We start from the raw sequence: 19,926 nt of genomic DNA, 5'->3' as shown, positions 1-19,926 counted from the left end.
ACCATCGTCCCCGTGCCCAAGAAGTCTACTGTGTCCTGTCTCAATAACTACCGTCCCGTTGCACTCACACCCACCATCATGAAGTGCTTTGAGCGGCTCGTCATGAGACACATCAAGACCCTGCTGCCCTCCTCACTGGACCCACTGCAGTTTGCGTATCGTCCTAACCGCTCAACGGACAATGCCATCTCCACTACACTACATCTTGCCCTCACACACTTGGACAAGAAAGACACATATGTTCGAATGCTGTACATAGATTTCAGCTCAGCATTCAACACTATCATCCCCCAACAACTGATTGGGAAGCTGAACCTGTTGGGCCTGAACACCTCCCTCTGCAACTGGATCCTGGACTTTCTGACCAATAGGCCTCAGTCAGTACGGATCGGAACGTGCACCTCCAGCACCACCACACTGAGCACTGGGGCCCCACAAGGCTGCGTGCTCAGTCCCCTGCTGTTTACACTGCTGACTCACGACTGTGTAGCAACACACAGTTCGAACCACATCATTAAGTTCGCTGATGACACGACCGTGGTGAGTCTCATTAGCAAGAACGACGAGTCAGCGTACAGAGAGGAAGTGCAGAGGCTAACGGACTGGTGTAAAGACAACAACCTGTCTCTAAATGTTAACAAGACAAAGGAGATGGTTGTTGACTTTAGGAGGACACGAGGCGACCATTCTCCGCTGAGCATCAACGGCTCCTCTGTGGGAATCGTCGAAAACATCAAATTCCTGTGTGTCCACCTAGAGAAGGACCTCAGCTGGTCCCTCAACACCAGCTCCCTACACAAGAAAGCCCAACAGCGTCTCTTCTTTCTGAGAAGACTGAGAAAGGCCCAGCTTCCACCACCGATCCTGACCACCTTCTATAGAGGAACTATCGAGAGCATTCTGAGCGGCTGCATCACTGTCTGGTTTGGAAATTGTGCCATATCGGATCGCAAAACCCTACAGCGGATAGTGAGGACAGCGGAGAAGATCATCAGGGTCTCTCTCCCCTCTTTTGAAGACATCTACACCACACGCTGCATCCGCAAAGCCACCAGCATTGTGGCTGATCGGACTCACCCCTCTCACACACACTTCACACTCCTGCCATCTGGAAAAAGGTACCGAAGCATTCGGGCACACACATCCAGACTGTGCAACAGTTTTTTTCCACAAGCCATCCGTCTCCTCAACAAAAAGGGACTGGACTGATAAACACACACACACACAGATACACTAACACAAACATTATCACACAGCTAAACTCAACTACCTCAAAATATTGGGACTGGACTGACTAATCAACACAAGTGCAGACACACTGACCTACACCACCAAATTATCGTACACACCAACCTGAAAATGCTTCACTGTTTATCTTTTTGCACAATGATCATTATTGGACTAATTTTTGCACTAATTCCTCTATTCTTGCTGCTGTTTTTAAAGAATGTTTACGTTTTACCCACTACCTCAACACCATATTTTATGTTCTGTAACTGTTACGTTTACGTTTACTCACTACCTCAACACCATATTTTTATGTTCTGTTATGTCGTGGTTGCGCACTGTCACTTTGTTGTTGCTCATGTTTGCACATTTGCACGTGCACTTTATGTTGTCTGTTAAAATAGTTATACTTAGCTAGTTAGTTTTTGTTAATTTATGTTGTAATTTATGTTAGATCTCTCTGTCCTGTCTATGCTAGCCAGTTAACTAGGCCTCTTAGTTAGCTAGTTTAGTGTCCCTGTTAATTTATGTTATAAATTTATGTTTCATGTAGCACCTTGGTCCTGGAGGAACGTTGTTTCGTTTCACTGTGTACTAACTGTATATGGTTGTAATGACAATAAAGCCTACTTGAACTTGAACTTGAACAATAGCCCACGTTTAGAAAAGCATTTCTATTTAGATTATAAAAAAATAATCCTGCGTGTGTTTTAGGTGTTCCAGCTGCCACTGTTCTGGTGGCTCTGTCAGAGTCAATCATTCTTTAACAAACCTGTAACTTTCCATGTAAAACAGGAACATCTGTATGAATAAATTGATTTGATGAGCTATTGATCAGTGACTTATGTAAACGACTCAGTTCAGATGTAAGTAAATGGAAAGAAAGTAAATGGCTGCGCTGTTTGGGGGAGGGATGTGTTGATGATGATTTGGTCTGCTGTGTGTGTGTGTGTGTGAGAGAGAGAGGGAGAGGTGTCAAGAGGTCTTACATACTCTTAAAAAGTCAAGGATTATGTAGTGAAACAGGATCTGCTGAAAAATGTTAGGCACATCAGTCACTTAACCCCAAATAAAAGGTCTTTCTGAGTGTTATGATATAGTTAAAAAAACAGATGTACAAACGGTGCACACTGACAATAACGGAAAAACGTTATAATTTGGAAATGTTTGAAAGCAAATAAGCTTCCAATAATAAGCCAATAAGCTGCGCTTTTCTGTATTGTTGTTGGTGAACTTGAGCGCGTCAGAAAATGAACGCAAACATTTTTTAAAATGGTCAGAGTCAGTCTGCCTGCTGTTTTTCCCTACGCATTCACAATCATTAGTCAACTTCTGCCGGTGCGCTCTGGAAATTTTTTTTGCGTGCGGCTGAGCGCTGATTTAGACTACGTAGTAAATTAAAGAGGAGGACACATGACATGACGGAATTAGGCACGGCTGGTGAGCCGTTTTTTAATCACTGGAATGGAAGAGATAGAAAGTTTCCTTATCGTAACATAGTATTTTTAATTGCTCGATACACAACCCATCATTTTTAAATGCTATTTTACAAGGGTAAATACAAATGGAATAATTTAATTTGATTTATTTATTTATTTTTAAATAAAATCTAAAATGAAAACATTGTAAAGTAATTAAAATCATGCATGTTAGGATAAGAAAAATCGCATTCCAGGAATTAAAAACGGTAACAATGTCAATTTTAGAATGTAGAATCCAGAAGATTTTAAATTTACACAAAATTTAAGAAGAGGCCTGAAGCAATGCACAGTGGGGAGGGGTGCATTTTAGTTCTCCGAGTGTAAAGGTGAGAAAAGCTGATTCACACCTGGGGAGGGGGTATTATTTGAATGTGTCGGACATTGCAAAGCACACACAGTAACACTTGGACAATGGAATATCGCAGAACGTGCGAGTTGACGCCCTTGCACCGGTCACTAACCATTAAAATGTTGTATTTGAATTAAAATGTGTTTAATTAAATTCTTAAATCATCGTGTTCACCCATGGGTTTACTGCATAAACACCAGAACAAAAGGTCTAGGGACAAAACGGAGAAGTTTCTTTTTTTTTTGCATTGAGTTTAATCATGCAGCACTTTTAGTATTCATAGCAAAAGCAACCCAACAGTGTGATTAAAGTAACCGAAATAACACAGAATTTTGACCCAGCATAAACAACCGAACAATGTGTTTACAGAAACCCAGCATTTTTTTTTGTGTACTACTACAGTACTAACGAATGAAGTGCAGTCAAAGCCCGGGGATTTTGCGTGCTGTTGCGTTGTATTCAGAGAGTAGTACATTTTTTGAGTAGGTTATTTTTTGCATTTCATGTCTGTTGTTTCATCGATAAATCTGCTCATATCTGCGCACGCGTTTATCAGCCTTTTGATCAAAAAGCCGCATGCGCAACTCACTTTCACTTTGCACATATTTTATTATATATAATACATATCAGTATTTACAGTTTGAGCTCAACATGTTTATGAGCTCCGTCGCCTGCTGTCAATGGGTGCCTAAGAGAGAGAACACATTTTCAGCTTCAGTAACACACAATACTTCAGACTCGAACACGACTGCCCCCTCCAGGTAATGAATGGCATTTTCACGGGATTCCTCTTTTTAAAACGTGCGCATTTAATGGCAACATCTGTAGTATACTTGAAATGTGCTCTTTTCGACATACTAATTTTGTGCTAAATATATTTTAATTGTAATTAAGTTGTAGTAAAGCACAACTTTAAGTGTATTTAGTATACTTTTATGTGCTAAATTGAGACAATTTTAAGTATACTTAGTACACTTAAAGTATATGGCTGTGGACGTACATACCTGACCGTAATAAATACAATTTAAGTATATATTTAATGTATTATAAGTACATTACAGCTATTTTTACTGTGTTACAAATACATGATTAATATACTATAAGTATATTTTTAAGCGGTAGCATGCTGTTATACTTCTGGTCAATTACAAATACTCAAAAAGTTTGTGGTTAATACAAATAAACTTTATTATATCATACAGTACACACAACCTTCTATAGTACAGTATTGCAAATGTATTACCAGTACAGTGGAACCTCGGATTACGAGCATAATTCCCGGAAGTGGGCTTGTATTCCAAAACACTCGTAAACCAAATTTCATTTCCCCATAAGAAATAATGGAAATTTAAATTATTCGTTCTACAGCCCAAAAAAATACAAATACATAAAAATAATTAATACAAAATATTAAGTAAAAATAAAACAAATTAACCTGCGCGTTACCTTTCAAAAAAGTTAAGAATAAATACCGGCAGAAAAGCGTTTCCCTTTATGCATGGCGCTGTGTATGTGTGCGTGTGTGTGTGTGTGAGGCTAGCGTAAGTGGAGATTCTTGCTTTCAGCCCCTCCTGTCTCCCTTTCCTCATCTTACACATTAAAACTTTTTTTGTTGGTTGTCAGGTTATATTACAAACTTTCGGGTGGATCCTGCACTTAAATCCAACTAAAAAAACTACTGAAGAACAAAACTCAGGCTCAATACCCTAACTTAAATCTCACATTCGCGTTCATGCACACTGGACTGCATTACCCACAATGCATCTCCCGCACTGGACTACACTTCCGTAAACAGTGATCATAAATTAAAGTCTCTCTCCCGCTACACTGTTTAATCTAAAAAAAAAAAGCAATAAACATCGCAAATGAAAATCGTGTGAACGCAAACTAACAGAATCACTGCTGTAAAGTAAAACAAACAAACAAATGACCCATCACCTTACCTCTGAAAAGATTTGCGACAGAGTTCCGCTGGAAAGCAGAGTGTGTGTCTCTTGTCTTCATTTCTGTGCGCTCGTGTGTTTGTGAATAAGGGTTTCACACACACACACAGCCGGCACAGTGTCTAATTACACTTTCGCGCGCACACACACACACACACACATACACACACACACAGACACACAGACACACACACACAAACACCGCGATGTGGAAGAAAATAGATTTTTAACCTCTGTATTGAGAATTACTTTTGCCTTACTCGCGCGCACACACATAGTATGTTTCACACACACGTAGTCACAATGTTATAGTAAACAGTACACGCATGCACAGATGTTGATTATACCAGTAAGAGACGAGCACTAAGACCCAGCAGGGGAGATGATTCCGCAGCACAAGAGAGAGAAAAAACGTTGGCTCAGTTGTGATCACGTGACGCTCGCCGTCTAAACAAGAAGCGCATGCGTGAAACATGATACTCGGTGCTCGTAAACCAAGAAAATGCTAGTTTTTCAAGTTAAATTTGATTAAAAATCTTTGCTCGTCTTGCAGAGGACTCGTAAACTGCGTTATTCGTAATCCAAAGTTCCACTGTACACTAAAGTTGTTTAGGTTCATTTACAGATGCTAAATGCATTTTCTACACTATAACATGTTCTCAAAAAGCATTACATCATAATGGGTCTTTATTTACTATTAAATTCTTTGTTTATTTTGTATGATTGTTTACATAAATCTCATAATTAAACTTGTAACAAATTAAATTAGAAACTGTTAAAATATTGATTACAATTTTTTTTAACCCATGGCCATTATTTTGCAACATGGCAAATCAAAATAAATAAAATAAATAAAGCTCCTCCAAAAAGAAATGTTACAAATTATAATTTATAGAAAAAAAAAAAAAAAAATAATAATACATACCTGATTTTAAAACCAAGTATTTGTTGCATTAAATTAGATTGTACAAAACATATATGTAAACATTTATATGCTTTAAACTACATGTTCCATTGTGTAAAGTGCACATGAGGTACATCTAACAACTTACTAAATGTTTAAAGGGGTCATACAGGTCTACATGCACTTTTTTAAGCTGTTTGGACTGAACTGTGTGTTAGGAGAGTGCGTACACAACCACTCTACGATGATAAAGAGCCGCCCAGTGGTTTTTTTTTTCATTTATTACAATAACATGCCCCTTCTGAAATCAGGCCAATCGCAAATGCCTGTCGATCTGACGCCACACCACAAGAGGCCGCTCCTACACTAGTTGATTGACACTGGTGTTTTAGCAAAGACCCGCCCCGAGTGAGAAGAAGCTGTCGGCCATTGTTTTTCGCTGCTGGAGCAAAATGGCGCCTAAGCGAGTGTTGTGTACAGTTGTTGGGTGTAATAGCGAATACAGCAGTCGTCATTCACTACCTAGGGTTAGTGACCTAGGGTACCTACCTAGGGTTAGGTATCTGAGCCACTGAGGAGGCAGTGGCTGAATTTAGTTTTTGAAGCTAACGTCCCTGCTGATTTACCTAAATGCTTCATGTTTGCGCTAATCATTTTTCACCAGACTGCTTTATAAACGCGGGTGAATATAAAGCAGGTTTTACTAGGAAGCTGCTCCTAAAAATCGGATCTGTACTAACGCTTCGTGTTCCTGCTTCATCTTCACTAGGCTCAGTGAGTGTAATTACTTTTACTATGACTCTTTACAGATCGCCTTTTCTAATAATCACGATGAATGCGGAGTGTAAGTTTACTTATACTCTAATAGAACATGGTTATGTCATCTTCTCTATGTACATCCGTCTCTATATAATCCCTAATCGCCCATTTATAATAAACAATGCATTAAGGTGATTGTCTAGTTGCAAACTGTGTACGTAGTCAGAAAACTATATTATGCTTACCTTTGTTACGTTAGATGGTTTATAACGATGTCTGTCGAAGATTAAGAAGTCATGTAAACACATCAGTAAACACATCGCGTCCGTATCTCTCTCAGTAAGCTTCTCCGCTTTTTGTTGTTGTTGCTCGCGGCAGCGTAACAGCCCGTTAATTCATGCCCATGCAGTGATGAGAAAGACAAATCGAGTCGATGCATGTCCATTCTTTTAATTTCTGCGTTGTCAGGCGATATTACAAACTTCCGCGTAGGTTCCGTACTTAAATCAAACCAAAAACGACTGAAGAAAACAGGCTGGGGCTCCATAATCCAGCGTTTTCCAGTTTGGATTGCATTACCCACAAAGCACTGCGTTGTGGGCAATGCTTAGTGGGCAATGCAGTCCAAAGCATTGCCCGCACTGGACTACACTTCCGTGGCTATACCCCACGTGTGTTGTGAAGACACGCCCCACAGAACTGGGGGGGGGGGGGGGGGCTCAGCAGAGGTCATGAGCATTTAAATTAGCATGTACTCAAACAGGTTGCTGAGAACAGAGCTAGTTTTTACCAGGTAAAAGTAGTGTTTTTTTTTACACAATCCTTTTGAATTTTTAATTAACGTATAATACAAACTTTTCTTTAGGACCCTAAAGATCATATTAACATTTAATGAAAAATGGGATGTGTAGGACCTTTAAACTACATGTTAAACAATATACACTTGTAAACAAACTTTAACAATCTGATTACAAAAATCAAGTTTCTGTTGTAAGAGTGCAACTGGGGTAGATCTGGTGCAGAAGACAACATACCAAATGTCAAAATGCCTTAAACTTTATTTTCTACAACATTAGACATTTTACAAAACTACTAAACCCAGAGTGCAATCAAGATAGATTTGGTGGCCAGGACAAAACAGCACTCAGGAAACGTGGGAATGTCGCTTATCACAAACTCATCTTCCACCACAACAGCATGAAACAGACAGGACCAGTGTTCTCAGTGACTTCCATCACAAGGGCAAGAGGGGTACCAGTCATGTCTGGCTCATCTGACTCCTCCACCTGGAATGCACAAAGAGGGTCCAACTGTAAACATGTCAAGTAATGAATTACATCATCAGCTATATCATCAGAATTTTTTGGTTAACTATCACTTTAAAATAGTAGCATACTTAACCAGGCAGGCCTTTTCAGTTTACACTGAATTGGCCCAAATTTAAAAACTAGACAAGAACATACATGAAGAATTTGCAAAAGTAGAGTAAAAAAGTTTAATATATGTTATGGTAATTCATTAATGAAGCAAAGACCCTGGTAAGCACAAAAACTGATCCTGTTTGGTGAGTGCACTGAATACTTACATTCCATGTCTTAAAAAACTGTGGGTCTTCTTTAAGCAAGTATACTGCTAGGGCACAAAGAACTACAGTGCGCTTTATGTTGATATCATGCATATCCTAGAAAGACAAGCAAAAATAACAATGAAAAAGCAAGCAAAGTTATTCTACAGTCTTTGTCTTTAACTCACCTCACGATTATAATTCCTGAGGATGCCAGTATGTGACGCTTTTGCCTGTATAAGGCAAATAATTGTGGCGTATGCCTGTCCAATTCGGCATAGAACTTTCAAAGTTTTAAAGATTGGTGTTTGTGATGTGATGAAACTCTGCACAAACCTCCAAAATCATAAATACACAAAATGTATAAATGACATCAAAACAGCCTTAGAGAAACATACAATCATCTTAATAGAGGTTAAGAATTATTCCCCCAAAAAGTTTTTGCTATCTTTAAAAGATTAAGTAGTGGCCTATTCATACATATTCAACAAATTTCAACAAATGCTATTGAACTGCAACAAACCCCAATAGTTCAAAAGTCTCATTGACAAACTAGTTTGTTAGTGTTTGCTGGAGCCGGACAAATAATTTAAAGTTGAGGCAGAAAAGTGAAATGTCAATGTTTTACCTGCGACTCAATCTGAAGTGCTGGCCAGTTCACCAGGAAGTCCTTCAACAATGTTTTTTCCTGCAGGATGTCCTGGCAACAAAGGGAAAATGTCATCTGCATAAGATTATCTATCAACAACAGGTTTTTCTCACTCTTCTCAACTTCGTGTAGAATGTCTAGTCTCATTTCTTCCAAACAAATGAATTTTCAGTGCTTTAAACGATTGAAATGTGCAAATGCAAGAGTCATAGAGGCATGGCAAAGGGCTAACTCGTGAATAATGACTGTGCTTTAAACTGTAGTGCTGAAATAACTGTGCCCGATGTTTGAGGAGACAGCACACACTTCCACTCCACTGACTTTTTTGAACCCTACAACTGGAGTAAATATTTTCATTTTAAAACCAAGAAATTTAGCCTTAACGTTACACTGTGTTATGTAACTTACCACTGGAAATGAATCAGATCTTCACAATAACAGGGACTCTACATCTGTACAGGAAAAAAAAATAACAGCATTTTAATTTTCATGTTTATAATAAATTAGATCAGGCAAATGCTACAAAGTCGACCAATGAGGACAAAGCCAATGCACATTTCAGTAATTTTTTTGTACAATTTGTACATTGCTTTGTAAACTCTGAACACATGTTATTCTACTTCACTCAGTTGCTAACTTACTTATCTGTACAAAATTAGATAAATATTCAATGCAGGATTACGTTTGAAGCTGCAAAAAAATATCTAAAGTAAATGAAAAAAGGATACTTAGCAAGTTCACAGACTCCGCATCCACTTTAGCCTACAAGGCCAAAAATATCTAAATGTTAAGACGAGCTTGCGGGTGTCTCTAACATTCCTAGTTTTCACAACTCTTATTATTAACTATTTTTCCAATATATTGCTAACTTTGTGTCATTAGCCTTAACGTAATTGATAAAAGTAACAGCTAGTTGCAAGTACAAGGTGCCACAAAAAAGCGGGAACTTTTTTTTATGATCCAATAAAACTATGAGTGATAAAAGAACTTTTTTGCCCATTCCACTGATCCATGATTACTAAAAGGGCGGAGTGTTTACTTGCTTAATGTCACTAACCCGCAGTGCTACCACCTGCTAATGGCTACCAATACGCGTTTCAAAAATTCCCGTTATTCTGTGTCACCCTGTACATTAACAGCTGAAGGCAAGCATAAATTTGCATTTTTCAGAACAGATAGCTTAACAAAAACAGAATAAAAAATATGCCGACTAACTGATTACAATATTAACGTTACATATAATTTAAATATGGCAGTGGGGTTAATGGTTAAAAAAAAATTAAGAGATGCTTGTTGAGCTTTTGACATTAACGTTACCAGTAAAAAGACAGCAAAGCCAAACCTAAAGCATGTTTTAAAAGATATACGTGTAGTTATTATGATAAAATAAAAAGCAAATTAAAAAACATTTACTTACAAATCTCTCAACATGCATCCAGACTCGCACGAGTGTCCGCCATCTTGGTTATGTTTTCTGGTAGCGTCAGTCAGAACGACGACGTACGTCCTGACGTAGATGACGTCATTAAACGTCACTCCGTATACTTAAAAAACTATCGCTTCATTAGCAATATACAGTATACTCAAAAATGATGAGCAACGTAAAATTTAAATTAAGTCATTGGTTAAAACAATGGCTATAGTTTTAAGTTCAATAATCTATTTAACCGATTTTAATTATGGTGTTCTCATTTAGTTAGTAGTACTGTTCGGGTTTACAGTGTAGTTGTAGACTTCTAACGCTGCTGCAGTTTAGCTTTATGACAGTAAGTGCACAGAAGAGTGAGAGTGCAAACGTAAACTAGAGATCGAAAATTTCTGAAGAAATTTTAAGTGTGCCTCTGCGATGGCCAGGTCAGTTCTAATGTGCGTGGATACCACCATCCAGTGCGTAAATGAGTCTAAAAGCACACGAGAGAGTAGTGCACTAAATATAAGTACATTTACATTTAACCGATAATATACCAAGACTACCGTATATTAAAAATTATATTCTGATGTATACTTTCTGTACATTTGTACAATGATTATTTCAAGCATTTTTTTTTTTAAATATACGAAAAATACATTGAAAAACAAGTTTAAATAAATATACTTTGGAAATTAGACCAACATTTTACTTAAAGTATACAGTGGAACCTCGGATTATGAGCATAATTCGTTCCAGAAGCGGGCTCATATTCCAAAACACTCGTAAACCAAATAAAATTTTCCCATAGGAAATAATAGAAACTTAAATTATTCGTTCTACAGCCCAAAAAATAAATACATAAAAATAATTAATACAAAATATAAAGTAAAAATAAAACAAATTAACCTGTACTTTACCTTAAAAAAAATGTAAAAATAAATCCCGACAGATAAGTGTTTCCGTTTGTGCACGCAGGGTGTGTGTGTAAAATGTGCATGCACACACACACACACACACATACACACACACACACACACACACACATATATATTAACGGATAGACCGTTTTTAAAACCGTTTAAAAATTAGCAAGGAACATCCCTAATCACACTTGCGTGAGCGCATACTAACAGGATCACTGCTGTGAAGTAAAACAACAACAAAAAAAAAAAGCTCCTCACCTTTGAAAACAATCGCGACAGAGAAGAGTTTGTGTGTTTGTTTGGCAACCTGAGAGAAGGGGGGCTGAAGGGGGGGTCGATCGCATTTACACCCCCCTTCTCTCAGGTTGCCAGACAAACACACAAACTCTCTGCCTTACACCGACACAAACACACACACGCACACTCAAAAACACTGCAAGCACTAAGACACAGCAGGGGAGACGATAGGTCTTGGCTTTACAGCTCCCCTTCTCTCAAGTTGCCAAACAAACACACAAACTCTTCTCTGTCGCAACTGTTTTCAAAGGTGAGGAGCTGTTTAATTTGTTTTGTTTTTTTGTTGTTTTACTTACCTACAATTCCGCTGCAAGAGAGAGAAAAACCGTTGGCTTACTTGTGATGACGTGACGCTCGGTGTCAAAACAAGAAACGCATGCGTGAAACATGATACTCGGTGCTCGTGAACTAAGACAATGCTCGTTTTTGAAGTCAAAAATTATTGAAAAATCGTTGTTCGTCTTGCGAAACACTCGTAAACCGTGTTACTCGTAATCCGAGGTTCCACTGTATTTTCCAATAAAATATTTTTGGAAAGTGTACTATAATACAATTATTTTTAACTTTATTTAAACTTTATTTCCAAAATTTGGTAAAAGCATGATGTTAGTATACTTTTAATATATTAACTGATAGTACAATTTTTTGTTAGTATATTTGCAGTGTAGGATTTCAGTATTTTTGTAACACACTAAAATATTTTTTTTGACAAGTAAAGAACTTTTATCTCACAATGTCAGAACCAGACGATAACCATAGTGAAATTTGTTTTCCACAACAAATAGGGAAGTTACAGAATTGGCATGATGAAGCCATAACTGCTATTCCTGCATTGAATCAGTGGTCTTATGTTTATGTCCCAAGAGAAAGGGACATTTCACCATATTGTGGGGACACTGAGAGAGACAGATCAGTCGATGATTTTATAGAGGAGGTGCATGTTATATATGTTTTTTTTTTTTCAGAAATGCCACTGCCGTATTTTATTATTATTATTTTTTTTTTACTGGATGTTTGTTTTTATTTGTTTATATTTATGTAATGTTTAAAATTTTAATTTGCTTTTTTCGAATGGGATCATACTGTACAACCATGTTTTTTTTTTTTTTGTGACAGTGTCTACTGAACCTATGTCTACGCCTGTAACAAGTGAGTGACAGGTTATTACTTTAGTTTTTATAACACATACTGTAAATATTGTTATATTTGAAGCTCAGCTTTGTTCTGTATGTGGAGTTTGCATGTTCTACCTGTGAGTCATGGGTTTATATACAAATATACATACACACAGGTGCGTCTCAATAAATTAGAATATCGTTGAAAAGTTGATTTATTTCAGTAATTCAATTCAAACAGTGAAACTCATATTTTATATTGATTTATTACAGACAGACTGATATACAGGTACTCCCAGAATTACAAACATTAGATTTATGAATTTCCGCAGGCCCGAACGGACCCCGGTTCTCAACTAACATCTGTATATGCGAATAAATTACATAACTCGCTCATGTGTATTGTACAAATAGACACTGCAGTGCAGCAGATACGAAAAATCGACAGAATGGCGTCCGGAATTAAACTTAGTATGCAGTAAAGTCAACATCTGTGTGTATGCATGTGTGCGTGGACGTGCGCATGTGCAAGTCATCTTGCACTCCTCCTCCCCCTCCTCTCCTGTTGGGAGTGATTATTTTTAAAGGTAAAGTGCAGGTTAATTAGTTTTATTTTTACTTTATATTTTCTATTAATCATTGTAAGTAGGGGACTACCTGTATTTATAGTATTTGTTTCTTTTATTTTTTTTATAATTATGGCAAACCCAAAATTTTGTACTGTATCTCAGAATTTTTTTATTTTAATTAAGACCAATAAAAAACATTTTAGACTACTGAAAAGTATAAACATGTACAGCACTCAATACTTGGTCAGGCTATGTGACACAATGGACGCTCAGTAGGCCAAAGTCAATTTTTATTAGGAAATCAAGGTATCAGAGTCTGGATGAAGAGAGGAGAGGCACAGAATCCAAGTTGCTTAAAGTGTAAAGTTTGCACGGTCTGTTGTGGTTTGGGGAGCCATGTCATCTGCTGGTGTTGGTCCACTGTGTTTTATTAGGTCCAAGGTCAGCGCAACTGTCTAACAGGAAGATTTAGAGCAATTCATGCTTCCCAGTGCTGACAAGCTTTATGGAGATGCTGATTTCAGGTGTCGAGCATTTCTGTGGTAAAAATTTTTTTTTTTTTTTTGTTTTGGTCTTAAATAATATTACATTTTTCTGAGATACTGAAATTTGGGTTTTCATTAGCTATAAGCCACAATCTCCCATAATGCTACCAAAAGACTTCCAAATTAGACATCCCGTATCTTACACACTCATTTATACCTTCATTTAATAAAAAGGGTCTGTAAATGCTGATAATGCCATTAAAATTATGCAGAATGATCAAACATAACTTACAAACATAAAAGATCCTCGTTGAATATACAGTTAGTATATGGAATTTTGCCCTACTGGCACACAAAGATTGTTTAAAATAGTGTCTCTGCCGTATGCCTCTTTGTTCATTAAAAGACATGTGGAGAAACGCGGGACATGCTGTGTCTGGGGTCAATGAGATGGTCAAAGTGTGACTTGGTGGTACCCCCCGAACTCGGGTGAAGCTGTTAAACTGTTCGCTTTGTTTACCAGATTGCTGATTGTCACCACTGTTTTTGGGTTTACTTCGAAGCATCTGGTCTTACTGTGGCTCCAGGCACAGCAACCTTCCTGTCCCATGCCTGGTTTCCTGCGGCTTAGTTTTAAAAACTCTCCTTTCTGTTCATGGATAAGATAAGGTTATTGGGATGGCACCATGCCGGCTGGGAGAGGGTTCTGGAATGAGATCGATTGTTTGCTCTCTTTGGGGGGCCTGTCCATCCCTACAACTGTTAAATAAAAGTGACTAATCAATATTACTGTAAATATTCCTCATGGCTTTATTCAGACATACTACTCATGTTTCGACATGTGATATTTACATTTTCAGTAGATTCTACAGTACATAATGTGTGTAATACAGTATGAGGCAGGGTACTGGACAGGGTGCCAATCCATTGCAGGGTGCGCACACACATACACTCTCTGTATCAGGTGTGTGTTATTACATGTGTGTGTTATTACTTATACATGTAACATTTATCATTATTTTTTTATTTTCTTCCAGATTTTATTGTATGACAAACCAAGTCTCATTGTTATGATTGTCCAGCTTTTTTTCTGTTATTATACTTTATACTCATCAGTGTAAAACATTTTTTATTAGCTTTTATTTACACTCTCAGGAAATAACAGACATTACAGAGAACCAATCTGATAGTCAAGCTGATTTTACTGTCATGATTTTACATGTTAAAAACAATGTATTTTTACAGTATAGAGTTAAATGAGGCAGCTTTTAAATTACACAAATGTAGCCAGCATGATTCAGAATGTAGGATTTAACTTGTCAACCAAAAGCTAATTCACAGGAACATTCATTCAGATTTTACACTTCAGCTCAGTCATTAATGTCATGTGGGAGAAAACATACTGTATATGCATTATGCACAAAATAAATTACATCGCTGTAACATTTTCAATTAACAGTAACTCTAAATGCTTTGTTAGGCTAATGTTAGGCACAATAAGCCACAGATGAGAGCTTTACATGTTACCTGCTCTGTGCTCAGGAGACTTAGAGCTGATGATGTCACAGATACACACAGACAGGGACTTTGGTGTCTGGTGTTGATTGATGGAGTTTTCTATCCCGTCTTCACTGAGACTTTAATGATGCCTATTTTGGGCGTCTCTGAGTTCCTGTAGGTAAAAGAGGGCAGTTATTATCTACTATGATGGAATGAGCATTGACTTAATTGTAAAGGAACAATGGGTTTAAGAAAAAGAGAAATCACTTTTCACCTAAATAAACTGCAGTTGAGTAGTGATGTAATGAACGCTCAGAATGTACTTTTCTAACAAAGTGTTTAAATCAAATACCCCCTACCTGTCATGACTTCCATAGGGAGGAGACGAATGCAGGTACAGGTTTTAGGAAGAACAGAGGTTTATTTCTAAAGAACAATGAACACAAAAGCACAAACTAAAACAGAACCAAACAAAATGAAAACTGAACGACTCAGCAACCGTGTTCCCAGGCTGGGTCTGCAGGGGGCTGTGTAAAGCGCACTTGAGAATGCGTGTACTCCCTTCTTTCACGGGAGATAAACCACTAAAAACATACAAAAACCTTAATGCAAGTCCTTTCTTTTCCACCGCCACCTCCTGCAGACGCCACTCAGTCCTGAGAGAGAAAGAGAGAGAGACAGAATACACAAAGGGGTGAGAAACAAACTTAACGTGCACATCAGTGACCAGACGAGGTGGTATGGGTTCGGCTGGGTTAAATAGAGTGACACAGGAGGTAGACACAGGTGATTATTTGTTTAGTGTTTGATTAAATCAATGGGGGAACAATACCGACACAGACACACTAGGGGGAGACAAAAGCCACGGCTCAGTAATCCGGTGATCCCGATCTTACTCCCCAGGACTGAGGTGGCCCAGATGTGACACTATCAGAACACACATCTGTGCTCATTTAACACGCACACGCTTGTAGTGAGAAAACATAAAATAATGCCTAGTTAAATGTGTAATTATTGATTATGAGAAGTTTTCCTGTGGGTTGTGAATAAGAACCAAAAAAATTAAATAAGATTCACAAATCATTTCATTTACTGATAACTTTTTTTTTAATCACATTTTCTGCAGCATATGATCAGGATGTGCACTGTTTTAGAATAAAAATAAATAAATAAAGATTTAATAATTTATTGTTAGTTGGATAATTATGTTAAGACCTCTGTCATGATTTTACAGTATAAGAAGACAAGGTCTTGAAATCTTTTATATATGTAAACAGTATAGATTTGAAACAATATTTACAAAGATCATACAGAAAAGAAACCTAACAGTAAATACAGACACATTTACACTTTAATCAGGAATTTCATTATGATGAAGGTGTTACATCTCTGTAAGACACTGAGCACCACGCGATCACAACTGAGCCAATGTTTCTTCTCTCTCGCGCTCTGCTGAATCACAGGTAATCGTCTTCCATGCTTGGTCTCGGTGCGCGTGTATCACTCATATAGTCAACATCAGTGCGCACATATTATACATTATACATGTGTATGAGTATTGTGCTGTGTATTATAACATACAGTAAGTGTGCACGCGCATAAAGCAAAAGCAAAAGCAAGAGTCATTAGAAAGGTTCCTTGTTAAAGCACTGATTCTGTCAGTGTGTATGTGTCCGTTCCCCCTCCTCTCGCCTTCTCTCTCTCTCTCTTTTACACACACACACACACAAATAAACTAAAACACTGCTCTGATTCAACACTACTACAGCACTACTGCGATTCTTTTCAAAGTTAAAGTGCAGGATAATTTGTTTTATTTTTACTTTACAACAGTAATTCCATTAGTATGTGTGCACACTCTAATGTTATTTGAGAGGTTTCTTGTTAAAGAAGTTTCCTGATAAAGCAGTGTTTCCCTTAGTGTGTGTATGTGTGCGTGAAAGTCATCCCACACAACCCCCTCAAATAAGAGAGGAGGGAGGGCTACTGTGTAAGATGGGAGGGAGGGAGGGAGGGAGTGAGTCATCTTTAGCTTCACGCACACACACACAAACAGCATGTGTGTGCTTTGATAAAGCGAGAACCACCACTCGCTTAGGGACGTGGTAAATGTTCGTAAAAGGTTGTAAAATGATGGCTCCACCCGCAATAGCACTTCGATGCAAAGTAAAATTTAATGTACAGTCCACTGGTGAAGTATATTTACAGGTGCAAAAACAAAATAAGTGTTTTGTAAATCTTAATTTATACACCCATTGTATATACACCATTTTATTATATTGTATTGTATTATATATACTTTATACATACATTGTTTATACACTATTATACAGCCATTACCCACTGTAATTCAGACTTGAGTTAATAGTGTAGAAGTGAATTTTACTTCAACAGTAGTGATAATGTGTTAAAGTTTAATCATTTACAGTACATGTGAGCAGATTTACTGTATTTACCTCCCAGTGTTTACATTAATTATAGATGCAGTTTTAAAATTTTACTTGTTAAAATAATAGTTTGGGAAATGTATTAATATAATTTTTTTCTTTCCTTACAGTGAGTCCTAAACCTGTGGTGATTATAACGCCTAATACAGAGGTGTACAGAGGAGAGAGAGTGACTTTCAGGTGTGACATAGAGACAGGAGGAGACACTATATGGACATATGAGTGGAAAAGAGACGGTTACACATTCTCCCCACACAGCACAGCACAGGAGTTTACAGGTTATCATTACTCCAGTGGTAAATACACCTGCAGAGGGAGGAGAAGAGACTCTCAGCTCTCACAGATCAGTGATCCTGTTACACTCTCTGTATCAGGTGAGTGTGTGTGTGTGTGTGTGTGTGTGTGTGTGTGTGTGTGTGTGTGTGTGTGTGTGTGTGTGTGTGTTATTACTTATACATGTTACATTTATCACTCGTTTCTGATTTGGTTCCAGATTTTCTAATATGATAAACCAAGTTTCATTATTCTGATTGTATAGCTGCTTTTTTCTGTTTACTTACTTTTCTATCTTCTTCTTCTTCTTTGTCTATCGGCTGTTCCCTTTCTCATCTGCCTCCATCTAACCCTATCCTCTGCATCCTCTTCTCTCACACCAACTAACTTCATGTCCTCTCTTATTGCATCCATAAATCTCCTCTTTGGTCTTCCTCTAGACCTCCTGCCTGGCAGTTCCAACCTCAGCATCCTTCTACCAATATATTCACAATCTCTCCTCTGAACATGTCCAAACCACCTCAATCTGGCCTCTCTGACTTTATCTCCAAAACATCTAACATGAGTTGTCCCTCTGATGAACAAATTCTTGATCCAATCCATCCTTGTCACTCCCAAAGAGAACCTCAACATCTTCAGCTCTGCTGCCTCCAACTCTGCCTCCTGTCTTTTCTTTAGTGCCACTGTCTAGAGCCGTAAAGCATTGCTGGTCTCACCACTGTCCTGTACACCTTTCCTTTCATTCTCGCTGATACTCTTATCGCACAACACACCTGACACTTTTCTCCACCCATTCCAACCTGCCTGTACCCGCCTCTTCACCTCCTTGAACACTTTCCGTTGCTCTGGACCGTTGACCCTAAGTACTTAAAATCCTGCACCTTCTTTACCTCTGCTTCCTGTAGCCTCACCGATCCTCCTGGGTCCCTCTCATTTACACACATGTATTCTGTCTTGCTGCAGCTAACCTTCATTCCTCTGCTTTCCAGAGCATACCTCCACCTCTCCAAATTTTCCTCCACCTGTTCCCTGCTCTCGCTACAAAGCATAATTTCATCTGCAAACATCATAGTCCATGGGGACTCCTGTCTTACCTCATCTGTCATCCTGTCCATCACCAGAGCAAACATCTCACCACTGTCTTACAGCTCTCATACATGTCCTGCACCACTCTAACATACTTCTCTGCCACTCCAGACCTTCTCATACAATACCACAGCTCCTCTCTTGGCACCCTGTCATACGCTTTCTCTAAATCTACAAAGACTCAATGCAACTCCCTGTTACCTTCTCTGTACTTCTCTGCCAGCATCCTCAAAGCAAATACTGCATCTAATGTACTCTTTCTAGGCATAAAACCATATTGCTGCACACAAAAGCTCACCTCTGACCTTAACCTAGCTTCCACTACTCTTTTCCACAGCTTCATTGTCTGGCTCATTAGCTTTATGCCTCTGTAATTGCCACAGCGTTGCACATCTCCCTTGTTCTTAAAAATCGACCCCACTTCTACTTATATTTGCTACTTCCTGTTTCACAACAGTCACCTCTTCTACTCTTTGTTCTCTTTCGTTTTCCTCATTCATCAACTCCTTAAAGTACTTCTTCCATCTTCTCATCACCCTCCTGGCATCTGTCAGTACATTTCCATCTCTATCTTTAATCACTCTAACCTGCTGCACATCCTTCCCATCTCTATCTTTCTGCCTCGACAACCTGCACAGATCCCCCTCTCCCTCCTTACTGTCTAGCCTAGCATACAAGTCCTCATATGCTCTTTGTTTGGCCTTTGCCACCTCTACCTTCACCTTATGCTGCATCTCCCTGTACTCCTGTCTACTTTCTTTAGTCCTCTCAGTGTCCCACTTCTTCTTAGCTAGCCTCTTTCCCTGTATACACTCCTGGACTTCCTCATTCCACCACCAAGTCTCCTTGTCCACTTTCCCCTTACCTGATGATACACCAAGTACCTTTCTACCTGTCTCCCTGATCACATTGGCTGTAGTTGTCCAGTCAACTGACAGCACCTC

General features: G+C 38.3%; 1 pseudogene; it reads left to right on the top strand.

Annotated features, from left to right (window-relative positions):
* Positions 1-19,926, top strand: part of LOC128520553 (carcinoembryonic antigen-related cell adhesion molecule 5-like) — a 105,343-nt pseudogene that overhangs the window by 50,212 nt on the left and 35,205 nt on the right.

The sequence above is a fragment of the Clarias gariepinus genome, chromosome 1 (genome assembly GCF_024256425.1).
Source record: "Clarias gariepinus isolate MV-2021 ecotype Netherlands chromosome 1, CGAR_prim_01v2, whole genome shotgun sequence".
Classification (NCBI taxonomy): Eukaryota; Metazoa; Chordata; class Actinopteri; order Siluriformes; family Clariidae; genus Clarias; species Clarias gariepinus.
Note: the sequence above shows the minus strand (reverse complement) of the source record. Positions and strands in the feature narration are given on the sequence as shown.